The following is a 19,922-nucleotide window of genomic DNA, read 5'->3' as shown; positions in this document are numbered from 1 at the left end:
TACACTTCTTGCCTGCACTCCAACTTATACACATCAAGTTTTGGGCATTCTCATTCTAGATCTTCAAGATTCAAGAGCATTCAATCATATCTTTTTGCAACGTATCATTCGTTTTGAGGTTTGAGGTTTGGTAAAATTATTTTATGAATTTAAATCTTATTTTTGTTTTTCCGTGTTTTCAGATTTATATATATTTCTTGGGAACAAAAATAATAATTTGAATTTTTTTATTCATTGATTGAATATACATACTTGAGAAAATTTTGTTTAAACTAAAATATTTGAGATCTTATTAAATATATTTTCGTTCAAATATTTACTAATACAATAACTATTTGATTGCAAACTTTGACAGTGTTTCAATATATATTTGTGAGAAATATTGTTTTGAAAAATATTGCTTAAATCTTTGTAATATTTCAAGTCATATTTTCATTCAAAGATGTAATCTTACAAATTACTTGATAGCTAGAACCAAGATCTAAGTGTTATAAAAAAAATATTTTCACGAGGATCGTATCTTGATATTCTTGCATCAAGTGGATTATTTTAAAACCCTAAAATCTCCAAAGCATTTATTTATAAGAAATTATTTTTTCGGAGATATTAACTTGAAGGTAAATTTTGTGAAGCATATCATTCATATAACGATCTCATCGTTACATTCATAGTGAGCTTCAAGTTTTATCATATGGATATGTGTTACGATTTTCTATTGTACTCACTAGCTTTGTGTAGAAGCATTTGAGTGTATTTGTAGAAATTGTAACTTCTATATTGTAATCACAATTCGGGTTGTGAACCGGGTTTGAGGGAAAAGCTGTATCTCTTGTAAGCAGTGGAGTAGGAGGAAGTTGTACCTATCGTAAGCAACGGATTGTAAGGGAAGCTCGATCCTGGTTAAAGGAGTAGGGATTTAGTGGAATCCTTGAGTGGGTTACTCAAGGAGAGGACGTAAGCTAGGTTGGCTAAATCTCGTAAAATTGTGTTTGCATCTCTCTTACCCTTAACTCCCTTTTAATTTCCGCATTGTATTTAAATCACTTGTGCATTGTGTATGTGTTGAACACTTGTTACATCTGTGAGTAATTGGGTAAAAGTGAATGCTTGACAAAGACACATATTAGATTGATTAATTGTGAAACATTGACCTCATTGTTAGGTAACTTGAAAGTTTGTAATTGAAGGTTTTTCGAAATTAGATCTTAAAAGTCATAATCTTTTCAAAATACCCAATTCACCCCCCTCTTAGGATAACACCGCAATTCACATTTGGTATTAGAGCGAGGTTACATAGACTTAATTGCTATTTTTGAAAAAAGATCACATGACACACATTGGTGTAACCCCATTCGGTGAGGGACACTCGCCCACTAGACCACATATTTTTTGCAGTGTAAATTACACCTACTGGAAAAGAAGAATGAGTATATATCTCTTAAATGTTGATTGGAAAGTGTGGAAATTGTATCTAAAGGAAATCATGTTCCTATGAAAATAGTTGACAAGGTAAATGTTCCTAATACTGAAGATGAGTATATAGATGAAGACTGGAAATCCATGCAAATAAATGTTACTTCAATGAACTTGCTATTCTGTGCACTAGATGTAAATGAGTTTAATAGGGTGATGACCTGTAACACTACAAAAGAGATTTGGGAAAAATTAGAAGTCATATATGAAGGTACTAAGAAAGTAAAACATAGTAGGATAGATATGCTTACTAGTCAATATAAGGCATTTAAAATGACTGTTGATGAATTTATTCAATCCATGTATACTAGATTCATGTGCATCACAAATTCTTTAAATGCTCTTGGAAAATCTTACCATTTTTATGAGTTGATCAGGAAAATACTTAGGGGACTACTGCCATTTTGGGAAGCTAAGGCTATTGTAATAGCAGAAGGAAGGAATCTAAAGGAGATGTCGGTTGATGAACTGATCAGATCACTCATTATTTATGAACTAGAAATAAATGAAAGGAAGAATGAGAAAAATAAAGCAAAGAAAGTTACAACACTTAAGGCATCATCTAATAGCTCTAGTGAAGGAAGTGATTTAGAATCGGATGATAATATGACTCTTCTCGCTAAGAAATTTGGAAAGTTTATGAGAAAGAACAAGAAATACACTAGAAAATTCAAGGGCTCAAAAACAGAAAAGGGAGAGTCAAGAAGAAGGAAGCAAAATGATGATCTTCCTACGTGCTATAACTATAGAGAAGTTGGGCATATCAAGCCAGATTGTCCCCAGCTAAAGAAAGCGTCTAAGAAGAAGAAGAAGGCACTAAAGGTTGGTTGGGATACTCACAGTACCAGTAGTTCAGAATCTGAATCCAGTGATGATGAGATTGCAAATTTGTGTCTGATAGCTCTCGAAGACCACGAGGTACAATCTTTTTCTTCCACTTCATCTTATTATTCCAATGATTCAGAAAATGAAAAAACTTTCTTATGATGAACTGCAACAGGAATGTTTGTATACATTTAAAATGCTTGAGAAAATGAATAAGAAGAATTCTAATTTGAAGTTAAAATTGAAGGAACTTTCAAAGTTAGTAGAAAGTCAAAATGAATCTCATGCATCCTTAATGAGAGACAAGGATTTGAAAATTGAGGAGTTAGAAAAGAATTTGAAAGATAAATCTAAGATTATTTGTAAATTTACAAAAGGTCAAACTAATTTTGAAAAACTTCTTGGAGCTCAAAGAAACTCCCTAGAAAAGGAAGGTAGTGGTTTTAATGGAAAGGATAACCTAAAACAAAGACATCTTTACATGAGATATTTTGTAAGAGAGTCAAAATCTTATGTTCCAACAAAAGATTCTTATAGATATACTACATCTTTTAAATGTAAGAGGTCAGGTCACTTAAAATTTGACCGTCCTTTTAAGAACAAAGATGTTAAAATTAAAAAGGTCTAGAAAGTCAAAGGAGAGTCTAGCACTAACCCCCATGGACCCAAGAAAATCTGGGTACCAAAAGTAGTTATTTGATTATGCTTTGTAGATTTGTTTGAGGTTGTCCACTTCAAAGGACAAGTGGTATATGAATAGTGGATGCTCGCGACATATGATAGGAGATAAAGCTAAATTCGCATCTATCATATCGAAAGATGGAGGATTCATTACATTTGGGGATAACTCAAAAGGTAAAATCATTGGAGTTGGTAAGGTTGGTAAGGAACCTTTCCTTGTCATTGATAACGTGTCATTAGTTTATGGATTAAAGCATAATCTATTGAATATAAGTCAACTATGTGATAAAGGTTATAAAGTCTCATTTGAACATGACAAATGCACTGTAGAAAACAAACCTAAAAACAAAACATTGTTTACTACTGATCGTCATGAAAATGTCTACACCATTAGCTTTGACAATCTTGCTTCTCAACACGTAACTTGTTTTTCTGCTATGAATGAGATTAGTTGGATTTGACATAGGAGACTAGGACATGCAAACATCGACTTAATATCTAAACTAGTTAAGGGAGACTTAGTTAAGGGACTGCCTAAGGCAAAATTCGTGAAAAATAAAATCTATGATGCATGTCAACTGGGAAAACAAGCAAGATCTAGTTTTAAGAAGAAGAAAGTTGTAACAACCCGAATAATGATATTATTTGAATAATAAAGAGGAAGATAATTTTTCAGGGGCCTCTTCGACGAACACAGAGGATTCGTCGATGAAGGCATAAGAGGACCTCGTTGACGAAGACAAGATTCGTTGACGAGAAGATATCGAGAGGGGTTTTGGGCAGTCTGAATTTCGTCGACGAGGAGGTAAGGTTCGTCAACGAAATTACTTAGGGACTTGTTGACGAAGTGACATGTCTCGTCGATGAATCTAGCCCTATAAATAGTGAAAACTTGGATTTTTATTCAATTTCAGTGCTTTTCTCTCTCTCCTCTCTCTCCCTCCTATAGTCTCTCTCCTACAGTCTCTCTCCCTTCTCTCTTCGATTTTGGCCCCGCCAGTCGCCGGATCGATGATCTGAAGCCACCACGACGTTCCTGGCGGACTTCTCTTCAAGTCCGCCAAAGCGGATCGTTGGTGAAATGAAGTTGGAATTCATCCTAAATTCAGGGTAAGGCCTTTTAGTTAATTTTTGGTCTTTTGACAGTTATAGGAAATGATGTAGGTAAAGAAATATTGATCTTCTGTTTTGGTAAATGTTGTTTTCAGGGTGGTGAGTGGAGAACCCTGCGTGTGTTGGACCCGTTATAGTAGGGGATTTTTAACAGGAATCAGGTAAGGGAAAGATGCTATGCTAGGTAGTTTTAAAATGATTTCCAATATGAAATGTATATTTTTACCAGTTTATTATTCACAGCAGGATATTATACAATTTATTAATTATGAATATTATATATTGAATTATTGTGTGGCTTGAGAATATGAAAATAGTACGAAAATATGTTTGAAAGTATTTTCAGGATATGATTTACAGAATATATATCCACTGGTTATTATACAGTTTACAGAACCATGATTTTACAGTATTCAGTATCATGATTATACAATTTTCAGTACCATGACTTACAGAGTACAGTTCAATTCAGAAATACAGATGATACAGTTACAGTTCATTTCATTGTCATGGTTAATACAGTTATTTCAGAATCATGATAAATCAGATAGTTGTAGATAGTAATGTATTATATAGTATTAGACCCTGTTGGACCATATAGTTACAGAGCACGGTACCGTAGCTACATAAAGTTTATAGAGTGCAACCACCTATTTAGATAATACGTGGTAATGGGTCGATCGTATAGTGCCCTAGACATGGACAGGCTCCCCATCAGATATGGGTTGAGGAGGGCAAATCAGACCGAGGGAGTATAGTGATTTACCCTGGTCGGCCAGCCAGTGTAGATCCCGCCTACGGGCTGCACAACCCTGTCTTGAGGGGTTCAATCATGACACACAGTTATCCACAGGGAAAGTTTTTAGTTACTATTATGTATATACAGATTTACAGAGATAGAGAATATACCTATGTACATTAAAAGTATTTTGAATAGTAACCTACAATACTAACATGTTAAGCAACACGGAAATGGTGGTGGTTTTTATTACTTGTACTGTATTTACGTGATTATATAGAAAAAAATTTTCATAATATTGTAGTTCATTTGCCACACACTAGTAATAGCATATTTCGTCTTACTAAGCGTTGGCTCATCCAGTGTTGAATCATTTTTCAGGTGATCCAGGTAGACGAGCAGACCAGGCTCGCAGATAGAGGGACTTTGGTATTGCCTTGACAGTGATGTGAGTATTGTGGGAGTATTTTTGTATAGCCCTAGCCAGTTGAGAGTATTTTGGGGAAACATATATATATATATATATGTATATGTATATTTCGAGGACACATTCTAGCACTCTGGTATTGTATATAATTACATATGGTTATGTTTATTTGATTTCTGCTTCTTGTTGCTTAGGTTGATGGATGGGTTTAATCCAGTATGGTATCAGAGCATTTTAAATGTTATAGTATAAAAAAAAAAACCCATTTGAATAGCAGGTCGTTACAAAAGTAATCTCTACTACTAGGCCACTTCAAATGCTACACTTAGATTTATTTGGTCCAAACCCAATTCAGAGTTTAGGAGGAAAATCATAGGCATTCGTTATAGTTAATGATTATTTTAGATATACATGGGTGCTATTTTTAGGTCACAAAGAAGAAGCGTGTGAACAATTCATTAAACTATGCAAGAAAATTCAAAATGCAAAAGGATATACAAGCAAAAATATTCGGAATGATAGGGTAGAGAATTTAAAATCAAGATATGGAAGAATATTATGATTCATTAGGAATATCTCATAAATTTTCAACTCCTAGAACATCTCAACAGAATGGTATAGTTGAAAGAAAGAATAGGTTTATATAAGAAATGACTAGAACTATGCTTAATGAACATAAGTTACCTAAGTACTTCTGGACTGAGGTAGTGAATACCGTCTGCTATGTTCTAAATAGAGTTTTGATTGGACCATATCTAAATATGACTCCTTATGAATTGTGGAATGACCATAGACCAAATATCTTGTATTTTCATGTCTTTGGCTATAAATGCTTTGTGCTTAGAGACAATGAACACTTAGGAAAGTTTGATGTGAAATCAGATGAAGTTATTTTTCGAGGATATTCCTTAGATAGTAAAGCCTACATGGTATATAATAAACGATCATTAACTGTTGTAGAATCTATCCATGTAGTATTTGATGAGTCAAATCTTTTCTCTGAAAATACTGGTGAGGATGAAATTGAGATAAATAAGGAGTTTGAAAAAATTTCTATTGAAAATGATTCAGATAAGATAAATGAAATTAAGGAACCATCTGCTAAAAACAATCAAATTGAAAATAAGGTTAATGAACTACCTAGAGAATGGAAGTACATAAAGAATCACCTCATTGATCAAATAATAAGTGAACCATCATGTAGAGTAGCCACATGATCCTCACTTAGAAATATGATTAGTCATTGTGCATTCCTATCTTAAGAAGAACTTAAGAATGTGAGTGAAGCAATTGAGGATGAATCTTGGGTGATGTCTATGTAAGAAAAGTTAAACCAGTTTGAGAGAAATAACGTATGGACATTAGTTCCTAGACCAGAGGATAAGACAGTTATTGGAACATAATGGATCTATAAGAACAAGAAAGATGAACATGAGACAGTTGTTAGAAATAAAGCAAGACTAGTAGCTCAGGTATATAACCAGGAAGAAGGAATAGACTTTGAGGAAACCTTTGCACCTATAGCTAGAATGGAAGTCATTCGTATGTTGTTAGCTTATGTTGCTTTTAAGGATTTCAAAATATATCAAATGGATCTCAAAAACGCATTTTTAAATGGCTACATAAGTGAAGAGGTATATGTAGAACAACCCCCAAGTTTTGAAAACCATAAGTATCCAAAACATGTTTACAGACTAACTAAAGCCTTGTATGGTTTAAAGCAAGCTCCTAGAGCTTGGTATGAAAAGTTAAGCGATTTTCTACTGGATAATGGATTTACCAAAGGAAAGATAGACACAACACTATTCATAAAATCTAAGAATGATAACATGCTCCTAGTTCAAGTATATGTAGATGATATCATTTTCGAAGCAACAAATGAAGAATTGTGCAATGAGTTTGCAAGTACTATGCAAAATGAATTTGAGATGAGCATGATGGGTGAACTCAATTTCTTCCTAAGACTTCCAATCAAATAAGCAAAACATGAAATTTTTATAAATCAATCAAAGTACATTAGAGACTTACTCAAAAGGTTTAATATAGAAGATGGAAAAATACTAGGGACACCTATGAGCTCTTCTTTGAAATTAGACAAAGACGAATAAGGGATATCAGTAGATGTTAAGCTCTATCGTGGGATGATTGGTAGCTTACTATATCTGACTGCCAGCAAGCCTGATATAATGTTTAGTGTATGTTTGTGCGCAAGATTTTAGGCTGCACCTAAAGAGTCACATTTATTAGCTATCAAACGAATACTTAGATACCTGATAGGAACCATTGAACTTGGATTATGGTATCCTAAGTATACATCCTTTGAGATTGTTAGCTATTCCAATGCTGATTTTGTCGATAGTAAACTAGATAGAAAGAGCACGAAAGACACATGTCATTTCTTAAGACATTCTTTAGTATCTTGGTTTTAAAAGAAGCAAAATTCAGTTGCTCTATCCATAGCCAAGGCTGAATACGTAGCAACTGGAAGTTGTTGTGCTCAAACGCTCTACATGAAGCAACAACTTATGGATTTTGGATTAAGCTATGACACAGTTCCTATAAGATGTGACAATACAAGTGCAATAAAGATCTCAAAGAATCATATATCACATTCACGAACTAAACACATAGAAATTAGACATCATTTTCTTCGTGACCATATGCAAAAAGGAGATGTGACATTTGACTTTGTACGCATAAATGAACAATGGGCAGAGACATATTCACGAAACCACTTGCGGAGGATAGGTTTATCCAAATTAGATGTGAATTAGGCTTGATGCATAGTCGAGAAGTTGCCTAGAATTATATTAGATTACATAACTTAGGGGGAGAAACATCAATTAATAATTCACATTGAATATTCACAATTGGTTAGAATTTTCAAATTTGGCTCATTTGTTCACATTTGGTATCAAAACTAAAGAATGGTTATTACATGTTAATTTTTTATGGATACATGCTCACATAGATTTTGGACTTTAATGGACTGATTTGCTTATCCATATCTATAAAAAATTAAAATGTTGTGTATGTTCTCATTGAAATTTGATTAAATAACATAGATATATCTTAGAAAGGGTGAGAGTTTGCTTGTTTCTTAATAACAGGAGAGTAGTCAGGTGAGTGACATAGGGAGATATATATGTTAAAAGATGCGATAAAGTTATGTTCGAACAATATTGTTATATTCACACCTGTTTTTTGATATCAAAAGGGGGAGAAGAATATAAGTTTATAGCAAAAATAGTTTGCAAAAGTTTTGAATGCAAGGGGAGAAAAGTACATAAGTACATGAGTTATTCGTGCAAAACTATTGCCTATTTTACATTGTGTATAAGCATATTTCATATTGTTAAATTTTAGATTGTGCATTATTTGAGGGGGAGCCTTGTTAGGCATAACTGATTTTTTATTTTTTCTTGTATATTTGTCATCATAAAAAAAGGGGAGATTGTTGACTATATGAGTCTAATCCTGTTTTGTTAATGACAAATCACTTGGTATTTGACCCGTGTATTGAGATTGTGAGCAGGAACATTATTTAGTATGCACGGAAGGTGAGGAAGTCATGGAAGCCACGAGGATTAAAGCAAATACAACCTAACACAATCCATGGAACTAAAAGAGTAGAAGAATGAACATGCAAGCGTCAGATTAAAGATCATCATGGGAATGGGTATTTAGAATTGATTGTATTTGCATATTTTATATGATATAGCTAGAAGCTTAAAATATACCCTAGACTGACCTTAGGACACATGCATCTCATGAAAATCTTCTAGAGTTAGTTATGGACTTAGAGACCTTATTTTAAACCCCGAAAAAATGTTTAAAAATTAATCAAAGCAAGAGCGCAAAAAGGACTTTTGAAAACAAAACTGAAAATTCTGAAGTTATTATGCTCAGATGACTAAGGGGTGCCCTCAGAAGTCTGAAGATGCAACCTCAGACAACTGAAGTTTTACCTGAGATGTTTGAAGAATTTCTTTAGAATACTGAAGAATTAGTTTAGTTATTTGAAGATTTATTTGCTAAAACATAGAACAGGCAGAACATCCTCAGAAGACTGAACCTTCAGTTTAGTCGTCTGAGTTGGGACGTTAGAAGAGTGAACTTACAGTTCAGTCGTTTGACCCTGTGTCCAAACTATAATTTTCACTGCTTTAAGGAACATCAGAAGACTAACCTGATAGCTCAATCGACTGACCCTGCAGAGACTTTAAATTTTGAACTTTAGCGAGAAAACATGCGGATTGTTTACTTAATCTAATTGATCCAACAGTCAAGACTTAACCTAAGGCCGAGATTACTTATAAAAACAACCTCTAAACCCTAGAGCCTCACTTTTTGATTGATCTTGAGAGCATTAAATGAAAATACACTTCTTTCTTGCACTCCAACTTATACACATCAAATTTTGGGCATTCTCATTCTAGATCTTCTAGATTCAAGAGCATTCAATAATATCTTTTTGCAAAATTATTTGTGAAACATTAACCTCATTGTTAGGTAACTTGAAAGTTTGTAATTGAAGGTTTTTCGAAATTAGATCTTAAAGGTCATAATCTTTTCAAAATACCCAATTCACCCCCCTCTTGGGATAACACCGTAATTCACAAAGGATTTTGAAAATGTGTATGACTTGTCCAGAAATTAAGTCTCAATTGGTTCTTTCACAAAGGAATCAAGTTATATGCTGAAAAGTTGATATTTCAAAGATTCAAGAATAAAAGTTCTATGTTAGCAAACTAATATTCATACAATTGATTTTAACTAGCAAGTACCAATATTGCAATCTATGGATCAAATGGGTTATTCAAAGATGTGATTTTAATCTATTAGCAAGGGTTCACAAGATATAGCAAAGGATTCAAACACAAGTATTGCAGTTACCAAGTGATTGATTTGGATGACTTGACGTTGTTCCACACGTAGTTAGGTCACACCATAGGTCCTTTGTACAAGCTTTGAATCACAAGATGAACGCAGTAATGAAGTGTAGATGATGATCATCGTGTGGGTGTATGAAGGTGCTGGCTATGTGGTGTTAATGGGGGCCGTGAGAGTATTAGATAGAGGAGAGGTTGATGGAGTTGTTAGATAGTTTAGTGGTCTCTCATCACTTGATCTCCGGAGAGAATACTGTAGCCTCACACTACTCACTCACAAGGAGAGGGACAAACTTTAAAAGCTCAAGCAAAGAAATGTTTCTTCTATATTCAACTTCAACTTCATATCTTGTTCTTATAATAAGAAGGCTATTTATAGGCATAGTGTTAGCTTTATCGTGATCCCAAGAGGGGGGGGGTGAATTGGTATTTTTAAATTTCTATCTCCTAGGTGTTCCTCCTAACAGTAGTATGTTCACAACCCTATAGTCAATCTAGTGCAAGTAATATCAGAAGTTAATTAAAGCAGTTTAATTAATTATACATGCACCAGAAAGCAGTAATGAACATAGATATGTTTTCGAGGTTTGGCCAACTGCCTACGTCCCTGCCTTGGCTAACCAGTACAAGGATTATCACAATAACTTACTCACTTAAACGGGTGGAGCGGCACCTATACAAACTAGGTCAAATTAACACAAGGCTGACCTCAACCTTAACTAGGTAAATTAGCATAGGGCTGACCTCAACCTTTACACCAATCCTTATCGGGTTGGATTACCGCCCCCTCAGGCCACGCCTGGAATATCTCAGATATACAATCAAATGGTACAATATTAAAGTGCTTCTACGTAAAGCATATTTGCACCCAAATGCGTTCAATCACAAACATCACAGATGATTTAAAATGTAAGCTCAGTGTGGTCTAAATAGTTCAACTCTCAAATATATTTTCTATCAGTGTAGTACGTATGTGAGAGTGTCAACGGCAATCTATGTATTTCAAGATGTTCAATCAAACATGCTCACACAAAATATTAAGTAAGCCTCAAGAGTATCGATCAGTAGAATATCTCAATCACATAAATATGTATATGCTTGGACTTGCAAAATATATATGATCTTTGTTTTCAACAAAAAATATATTAGTGAATAAATATTGCAACAAAGATGTTTCACCTCAAAAACAAATATTTCCTCCAATGGTTTTCAAAATAAGGAGCAATAGATATTTGTAAATGATTTTGAAAATATTTTGCAACCAAAAGCAAATGCGAACTTCTTAAGATGTTGCAACGAATATGCAATCTTAGAAGATCTAGTAAAGTCTTCTTAGTATGAACTTATCAGTAAAGTCCCCTAAGAATCCTTTTGGGTTTGGCTCTCAACAAAATGAAACAATCTCATAGCAAAGAGAGAGCAAACCTTTCAATCTAAACACTCAAGAACACTTACAGATGATTTAACAACTTTTGAAGGTAAGTTAGAGTGTAAAAGTATGAGCAATGAGAAATATTTTGCTTGAGAGAGAATTTGATTTTCTATTTTTGCTAATCGATTCTTAATTCTCCCAAATGAAAGAGTATATATAGACATACCAGAATTTTTGACCGTTGGGGACCTATTAGGGATTTTTAGAAAAGTTTAATGACTTTTAGCCCTGTTTAAAAATTTTAACTGTGGTAAAAATTAGGTGCAATCCGAGAGGTCCGGTCGACCAGAACAAGTTCGGTCGACCAAGTCTCATATGGTTCGGTCGACCAAGAGACTTTTGAACTGAGGGCTCGGTCGACTAGCAAAGGGCGATTTCTCAATTTTTAGAGGTTCGGTCGACCGGGCCATTTTGAACTGGCTGGTTCGGTCGACCGGGCCATTTTGAACTGGCTGGTTCGGTCGACCAGACCGCTGGGAATTTTTTCGAGGACTCTTGGTCGACTAGGTAGTTGGTGTACAAACCTGGTTCAGTCGACCAGATGGTCAAAATGTTGACCGGAGAAGGTTTCGGTTGACCGAGGCTTTTTGAACTATTGTGGTTCGGTCAACCAGGTGGTCAAAAATTTGACCCGGAGAGGTTTCGGTTGACCAGGGCTTTTTTTTGAACTGCATAGGTTCGATCGACCAGGACCTTAGTCAACAGTTGACCTAGGTCTAGTTCGATCGACTAGGCCAAAATGAACTGACTTGGCTGGTCAACCGAAAGTGCACCATGTGTGCAATTCAGTCCAGTTTTGAAACATACAAACCCTATTCAAGTGCCTAACAAACATAGGTGCAAATGTGAGTGTCCTAGGGTCACTTGGGGTCCAATTTGAAGACACCGAAAAAGTCCGGTGTCAGTCGACGGGAAAACCCTAAGGTCGTTCTAAGGTCATTTCTCACTCACGGTTTGTTTGAGCTTACGTATTTATCATACATGTGATGTTTGTGAGTTTATTACAAACCAAAGCCCTATTTACTATTACAAACCGATTTTCACAAATGAATTATATTACAATTAAGATCGATAATCAGTCTTCAGGCTTTACTTACTTTGTGCCCATCTTGATTTTAACAATCTTAGTTCCTGCACAAAACCTTAAACACTCATTAGATACAAAGAGTATTTGTCATAATCAAAACCGAGCGTGACCGATAAGGTCAACACATAGCCTAGGAGACAAAGCATTAAACACTTAACAACTCTCAACAACAACTCTTAACAACTTTCAACAACTATTAACGTAACACAATTAATACTTACTAAAAAACAAGAAACTTCAACTCATAAGCACACAAGTCAAGTTTAGTTGTCTTGCATTATTACAATTCAAATTTGAAATTTAAACATATTCCAAAAGGAAGGCCAAAACCGCGTAGGGCCCATTGGGCTATGTGGGGCCCACAAGCTGTGTGGGGCCCTCATAGGTCTTGAACTCGAAATTGCAATAGTATGTTAACTCAGGTCTTCTCATGTTGAAAATATTCAAGATACTCCATGCATGCCTGCAAGAGTTATAAACCAATGTGGACATCGGGTGGCCGTCTACGTGTCACCATGTTGGCGAGAGACAAGTGTAAGGGCTACTGATCCCCATCACCGAACCTCGTAAAAATCTTGAGTTTGCATCTCTCTCCCTTATCTCTTTTTATTTTCGCTTGTGTTTGATAATCTATTTTACATTTTCTGCGTTAGGAATTGATTGGGTGATTCTAATTGTTTGGGATATACATTGCTTGAATCTATTAGGTTGTGTAATATTGAAATTTGTGTTATCTCCAAACTTGTGTTTGTGTAGTTGTGCTTTTTAAAATTAGAACTTAAAGACGTAGAATTTTTGAAATGCCCAATTCACCCCCTCTTGGGATTACACCTAAATTCACGCAAATAAACGTAGAAATAAGACATCACAAGCATCATATTTCCAGAAATATTGAAAGATAACACGGACCAACAACTCCTAAGAAATAAATTCAAATCAATTCATAAAAAGAATATTTAAACTAATCTTGGACAACTAAGCCCATGCTCCATTGCTCTCCTTTTTTAAATTTTAAAAAATAACTAAAATAAAGAAGTAAGGATATTTTAATTTGATTGCGTATGTGACAAGTACTTGGAGAGTGGTTCTGGGAAGTTATAGAGATGTTTCATGCATTCAAATATTCATACCAACCATGGAGGGAATAGAAAAGAGTTAAAAGTATTTTAATTTGACTAAAAGAGTAGTTATAGGAATGATTTGGGCATTCAAAAAACATGCCAAGTTTTTTTGACATGCTTATATATGAATGAAGTAAAGATGGGATAAAAGTACATTTATCATTATTGGCCCTTGACAATATAGGCAATTATATACTCATAAGGGTGTATGTTTCACTAACACTAAGAGAATGCATAGCAACACAGGGGAATCATTTAAATACTCCTTCAAATATGCTTTTCATGTTTAGAATAGCAGACCAAGCTTCTGCTTTTGCCATGAACTCTCTATATGAACCCTAAAAGTAAACCATCAAGTTTCACCTATGAAATTCTCTTGCACTAAGGCTTAGAAACTGAGAATTCAAAAGAAGAAGTTTGCACTAACTTGGCCTTGAATGACTTACGATGGAGCTTTCACATCAAAATTTGGATAAATGGTAATACATATATTGAAATTTGTTCATATATTTACAAATCTAAATTCATTACTCAAATTTTTAGTTTAATTGCTTAGAAACTGAGAATTCAATGTAAAAATTGATATTACATACATTGAGTTCAGGCTTGACATTATTGTTTTCAAATTTCAAGAGTGTACTTAAACCGGAAGAGTTCAGGGGGAAACTTATTTGCTGACAAATTGGATACCTTGATGGTGCTTACATTTGAGCATCTTAAATAGAAGATAAAAAAAAAAACAAAGAAGATGACAAAAATACAAAACAGAAATGTTTTCTTTGGCTATCCATAGACTGTTAATTATTGTGGCTCAACAATCTTCCAACAAGCATGAATTTTGGCCCACTTTTCCAGTAAGATTTGAACAAAACTTCATTCTTATTGGCTTAATGCTATTTAATATAAAGAGAAAATACAATTGGCTTAACCCTTTTTTAGTTATCTTCCCAATTCCCCTACTCACCACAACAAACCTATCTCCAGTTCAGACAGTGAAGCCCTTTCACAGTGCTCTTCATATGCATGAATGCAAATTTTCTTTGAATAAGAGAGCATAATGAATAATCCATGCAAGGTAAATCTCAAGTAACTTAGAAAAGGATGATAATGATGAATAATATTTAATTTCTTTGGTTTGAAAATTTTTAAAAGGCTGAAGAATAAATACAGCAAAGGTATTGACTAAGTTAATGATCCACTTTTTAAAACAAATTCTAGATTATAGGACCTAAAAGGAGTTTTAAAAAACAACACTTTGTGAATAGATAGACTGCAGTAGACACACTTGAAGCTTAATGTTAGAAACAAAGGTAACTACTAATATAAAAACACACCCATGTTCATACCTATAGCTTAATATCAAAAACAGAGATAATTGCAAAATAGATAAATAAATAAGATAAAAATCTTGCAATGAAAATGTACTAAGCTGGAGAACCCAAAGCACACTCCTCAACAGGGTCCTAGCATGACAGCGCCCCCTTCCAGGGGACTTGGGCCCAATTCGTCACTGAGGATGGAGTGATCCCTATGTCGACACAACTCAAATGATGTAGCATAACACAATGAATGGGTCTAACAACCACCAATCGTCATATAATGTGTCCTCTAGAACTCATATTTTCAACTAGCCACCCACAACTAATTGGACTGGAGGCCAACATCCACCCCTCAATATCTGACGCTCAACAATGTTTTGTGGGAGAATCATGTGAAACACAGGCAGACATACCCTCAGCCTAATGACTTCGGGTGCAACTTGCATTCAAAGACTCAATGATTCATGAGATTCTGCAATTCACACCAAGTATCACATTTTGTTGCAATCTTTATCGATTTAAGAGCCAAGATATCCGTTTCTAAGAGTCATTATGGTTCCAAAGAAAACACATCCCATTGCACACCGTAGATGAGGCAATAGGAGAATGTTATTTCATTTCAATTCATTGGCACATACCACACCCAAGTTATTGTGAGACTCGTTGAAATGAGCATGCACACAAACATGATTTACTACTTAATAAAATAATGGGGAACACATGGTTTGTGATGTTTAGACCAACAAGGGTGAGGTGAGCACAAGACAATCACCACTATGTAAATAACATGTTCAAGGATCGTTCTTTCACTAGTGGTGAACCGCCCACGTAGCTGTGATTTGAACACTTCACTGGACCATTCATTCAAGTGTGTACAAAGGGAGGTATGCAGTCAACGCGAGCTGATGACTCGTGCTTACTGGGAACTCCTCGTTGAATACCAACAATTGCAATGAATTATCCCCATCATGATGAAATTTCAAATACTGTCCGGGCCTATTGACCAAGGCAATAGACTCGTTGAATAGATTAGTGTAGCTTGCGTGCACCCTAGAACATCTAAGGGCATCTTGGACCTATTATTGCCTCAAACTTCTGTGGCCTAATTGGCCATAGTACCTTTAAGAAGCTAGTCATGAAGGATCACCTCCACCTAGCTAGTTAGCAGGCTAAGGTCTCATTCATTAATGGAATTAATCAGACAAATCGCCCCACCAACGAAGAATGACTATGCACCACCACCTATAGAATCAAGAAAGAGTTCTCAACCTATCAATCCTTACTATGTCTAAACCTGGTAAGTTTCTCCGTATTGAGTCAAATTAAGTTGTAGGCTCCAATTCTGGTGTACCCTTATGCTAAATCCTTTAAGTTCCAGCCTTGCGACTATACTACCCCCGGAACCCAAAAACTTTGATTTCTTATAAGGTGCCAGTGGAATCCTATAAGCAACACCCGTTGATCCCTAGTTAGCATCATTAATGGTTGAGATTAGGATGGTATTTGATAAATCCAAGAATATTACCTCTGACTATGAAATATGAATGCCCCTGACTGTCCCTATTAATCATTTATCTGATTTCAAAGGCCAAAAGAATAGGACTGAAATCTTATGATGCCATCCCATGCTAATGTATCTAGAGAGCAGATTTACTTTAAGCACTCTAATTTCTTCAAAGTAACAACATTAGAGGCACGACATGGAAAATTAAGGCCAGGAGCACATCGACAATAGAAGGGATGGGATGACCAGTGCACACAAAAACGCGGATCGGCCAACCCAACTCAAGGTCCAAATATGAGCTTTTTAACTGCAACAAACTTAAATATACACTATTGGAGCTGGAATTACCACGACTGTTGGCACCAAAATTGCCTTATAATGGATCCTTGTTAAGGGATTTAGATTGTACTCATTCCAATTGCCTAACTTATAAAGCTCGGTATTGTTATTTATTGTCACTACCTCCTCGTGTTAGGATTAGATAATTTATGCGTCTACTACCTTCCTTGGATGTGGTAGCCATTTCTCAGGCTCCTTCTCTGAAACCGAACCCTAATTCTCCGTTATCCGTCACCACTATAGTAGGCCACTATACTACCATCAAAAGTTGATAGGGCAAAATTTTGAATGATGCATCGCCGACACCAAGGCCATGCGATCCATCGAGTTGTCATGAATCATCAGAGCAACGGGTAAAGCATGTGTCGACCGTTTATCTAATAAATGCACCCCTTCCAAAAGTTAGGGTTTGTTGTGCGTATTAGCTCCAGAATTATTATGATTATCAGAGTAGCAATTATCATTAAACAAACTATAACTGATTTAATGAGCCATTCACAGTTTCACAATTTAAGTTAGTTCATACTTACACATGCATGACTTAATCTTTGAGAAAAGCATATGACCACTGGTCGGATCAACCAGGTAGCATTCTTTATCAACACTGACATTATATGAGCCTAAAAGAAAATCAAAGCAAATGTCATCATCGTGTATTGCATCAAGTGATAGACACTCGATTAAGGGCACATTGGAGTGTAAACCCCATCCCCACACACAGTTCTATATCCGAGAGCAAGAGCAATAATACCCGAAAAACCATGAGCATATGACATACAAGTGAGGCATATGCATGGATTGTAGGTTGCTTCTAGATTCACCCTGCACCCCTAAAAGAGGCATACAATGAAAATAGAGACTTCAATTGATAATTCCTTCAATTTAGGTAGGCAACATATGAATCGATATTTTGCCCAAGGAAGCAATTCGCTTGAAGAAACAATGAAAAGAAATGTATAGGTACAATTCTCAGCATAAGCAAAGAGCCAACAAGTCCTCACAAACCAATGCCCACTCACACCATCGCGTACGCTTAACTATAAATTTAAAACATGCAATGTAATTTGTTAGGAAAAAAACCTTGCAAATAAACACGCATTGAGTAGGATTTTAGTAGCACTGCTAGGTGCGACAACAACTTTACCAAAAATTCCTGAAGAACATGCTTCAAGAATGAAAATATGGGCAATGCATGTAAACACAAATATGCTATTGCATTAGCTTTGAACAAAAGCAATCAACAGCCAACGTCAACAACATAGGCATCAATGGCTATTGTAAACCAAATAAGCATAATTGTATAAACATCCACTCAATTGCGTGTGGTAGAGATAACAATGGAAATGGGGATATGAAAGAAAATGGATATTGAATGGCATATAAATGCAAATATGCTACTACTTTGGTTTAAACACAAGAAAATCAAGACCCAATGAAAAGATATAAGCATTGATGACCATTGTAAGCCTAGTACAATAGCATAGTTGCATAACCATGCACTCAATAGGGTGTGGTAAAGGGCTAATAAAGAAAATAGGAAAATAGATACATAAAAGGTATATCCGTGACTAGGGCTATGAAAGAAAATAGATATTAAATGGCATAGAAATATAAATATGCTATTGCTTTAGTTCAAACACAAGTAAATCAACACCCAGTGACAAAGATATAAGCACTGATGGCCATCATAAGCTTGGTGCAATGGCATAGTTGCATAACATATGCACTTAGCTAGTAAAGCTAACAAAGTAAATGAGAAACTAAATACATGAAAAGGTACATCAATAAGCAAGGCTATGAAATAAAATGGACATTCAATAGCATATAAGTGCAAATCCACCATTGTTTTGGCTTAAACATAAGCAAATCAACACCCGTGACAAGATATAAGCATTAATAGCCATTGTAAGTCTGGTACAATAGCATAATTGCACAAGCATGCACTCAACAAGCTGTGGTAGAGATAAAAAAGGAAATGGGAAAATGGAAACATGAAAGGCACCATCAATAAGTAAGGCTATCAAAGAAGGTGGATATGTAATGACATATTTATGCAACTCTACTATCACTTTGACTTAAACACAAGCAAATCAACACCTAGTGATAAGATATAGGCATCAATAGCCACTGTAAGCCTGATGTAATAGTATGTAATTACATAAGCATGCTTTTCATGTTATCCCCACAACTAACATGGCTAAGTGCATTCATCATCAATGATTATAAGATTGCATATTTGGTTGATTTGAAGTTACGCTTAGTAGTGGCTTCAAGATGCCCAAAATGGGTCTTGGTGTTTGGCGCATGAACAAGAAGGACATTAGAGATCTTATCCTAAATGCCATCAAGATTGGTTATCGACATTTCAACTGTGTAGGTAACTCACCACCTGCACAATACATATTAAAAAAATATAATACAAAGCCTAACTTTGTAGAACTATTCAATATTCATTATTCCAAACCTTGTTAAATTCCTTCCTATACAAAACTTTGCCTCATTTGTGTAGAACCCTTGACATTAAGCTGATGTAATTGCTTGCACCTCATTACAAGAATGAAACAAAGGTTGGGAAGGCACTTGTAGAAGCCATTTAGAGTGGGCTTGTTAAGAGGGAGGATCTCTTTATTACCACCAAGGTCAATGAAAAACTAAAATTCCAAGATTTTTCAATTCTTCTTTGGTTCAGCATTACTGCATTGTTAGATATAATCTAATAAAAATGTATATATAATGCAATGCAAGCAATGTGAAGTTGTCATCTTGTTTAATGTAGCTTTGGAATTCAAACCATGGTCATGTTTCTGATGCCTTTAAAGACAGTCTGAAGAAGCTTCAGCTAGACTATGTGGATCTATACCTTGTTCACTTCCCTATTGCCTTAAAGCATACTGGTTCCTTTCATTTCACCTGTCTTCATCATAACTTATTTATCACTTTGCCATATAACTAAGCTTTGAGAAACTATTA

General features: G+C 35.1%; 1 non-coding gene and 1 pseudogene across 1 annotated transcript; one reads left to right on the top strand and one right to left on the bottom strand.

The window, feature by feature from the left end:
- LOC131162608 (NADP-dependent D-sorbitol-6-phosphate dehydrogenase-like) overlaps positions 1-19,922 on the top strand; it is a 68,061-nt pseudogene that overhangs the window by 43,509 nt on the left and 4,630 nt on the right.
- On the bottom strand, positions 15,503-15,658 carry LOC131163228 (5.8S ribosomal RNA). Its single transcript, XR_009139004.1, has one exon. It is a non-coding gene; the product is annotated as a 5.8S ribosomal RNA (ribosomal RNA).

Source organism: Malania oleifera, chromosome 8 (genome assembly GCF_029873635.1).
Source record: "Malania oleifera isolate guangnan ecotype guangnan chromosome 8, ASM2987363v1, whole genome shotgun sequence".
In the NCBI taxonomy this organism is placed as follows: Eukaryota; Viridiplantae; Streptophyta; class Magnoliopsida; order Santalales; family Ximeniaceae; genus Malania; species Malania oleifera.
This window is presented reverse-complemented; position numbering and strand designations above follow the sequence as displayed.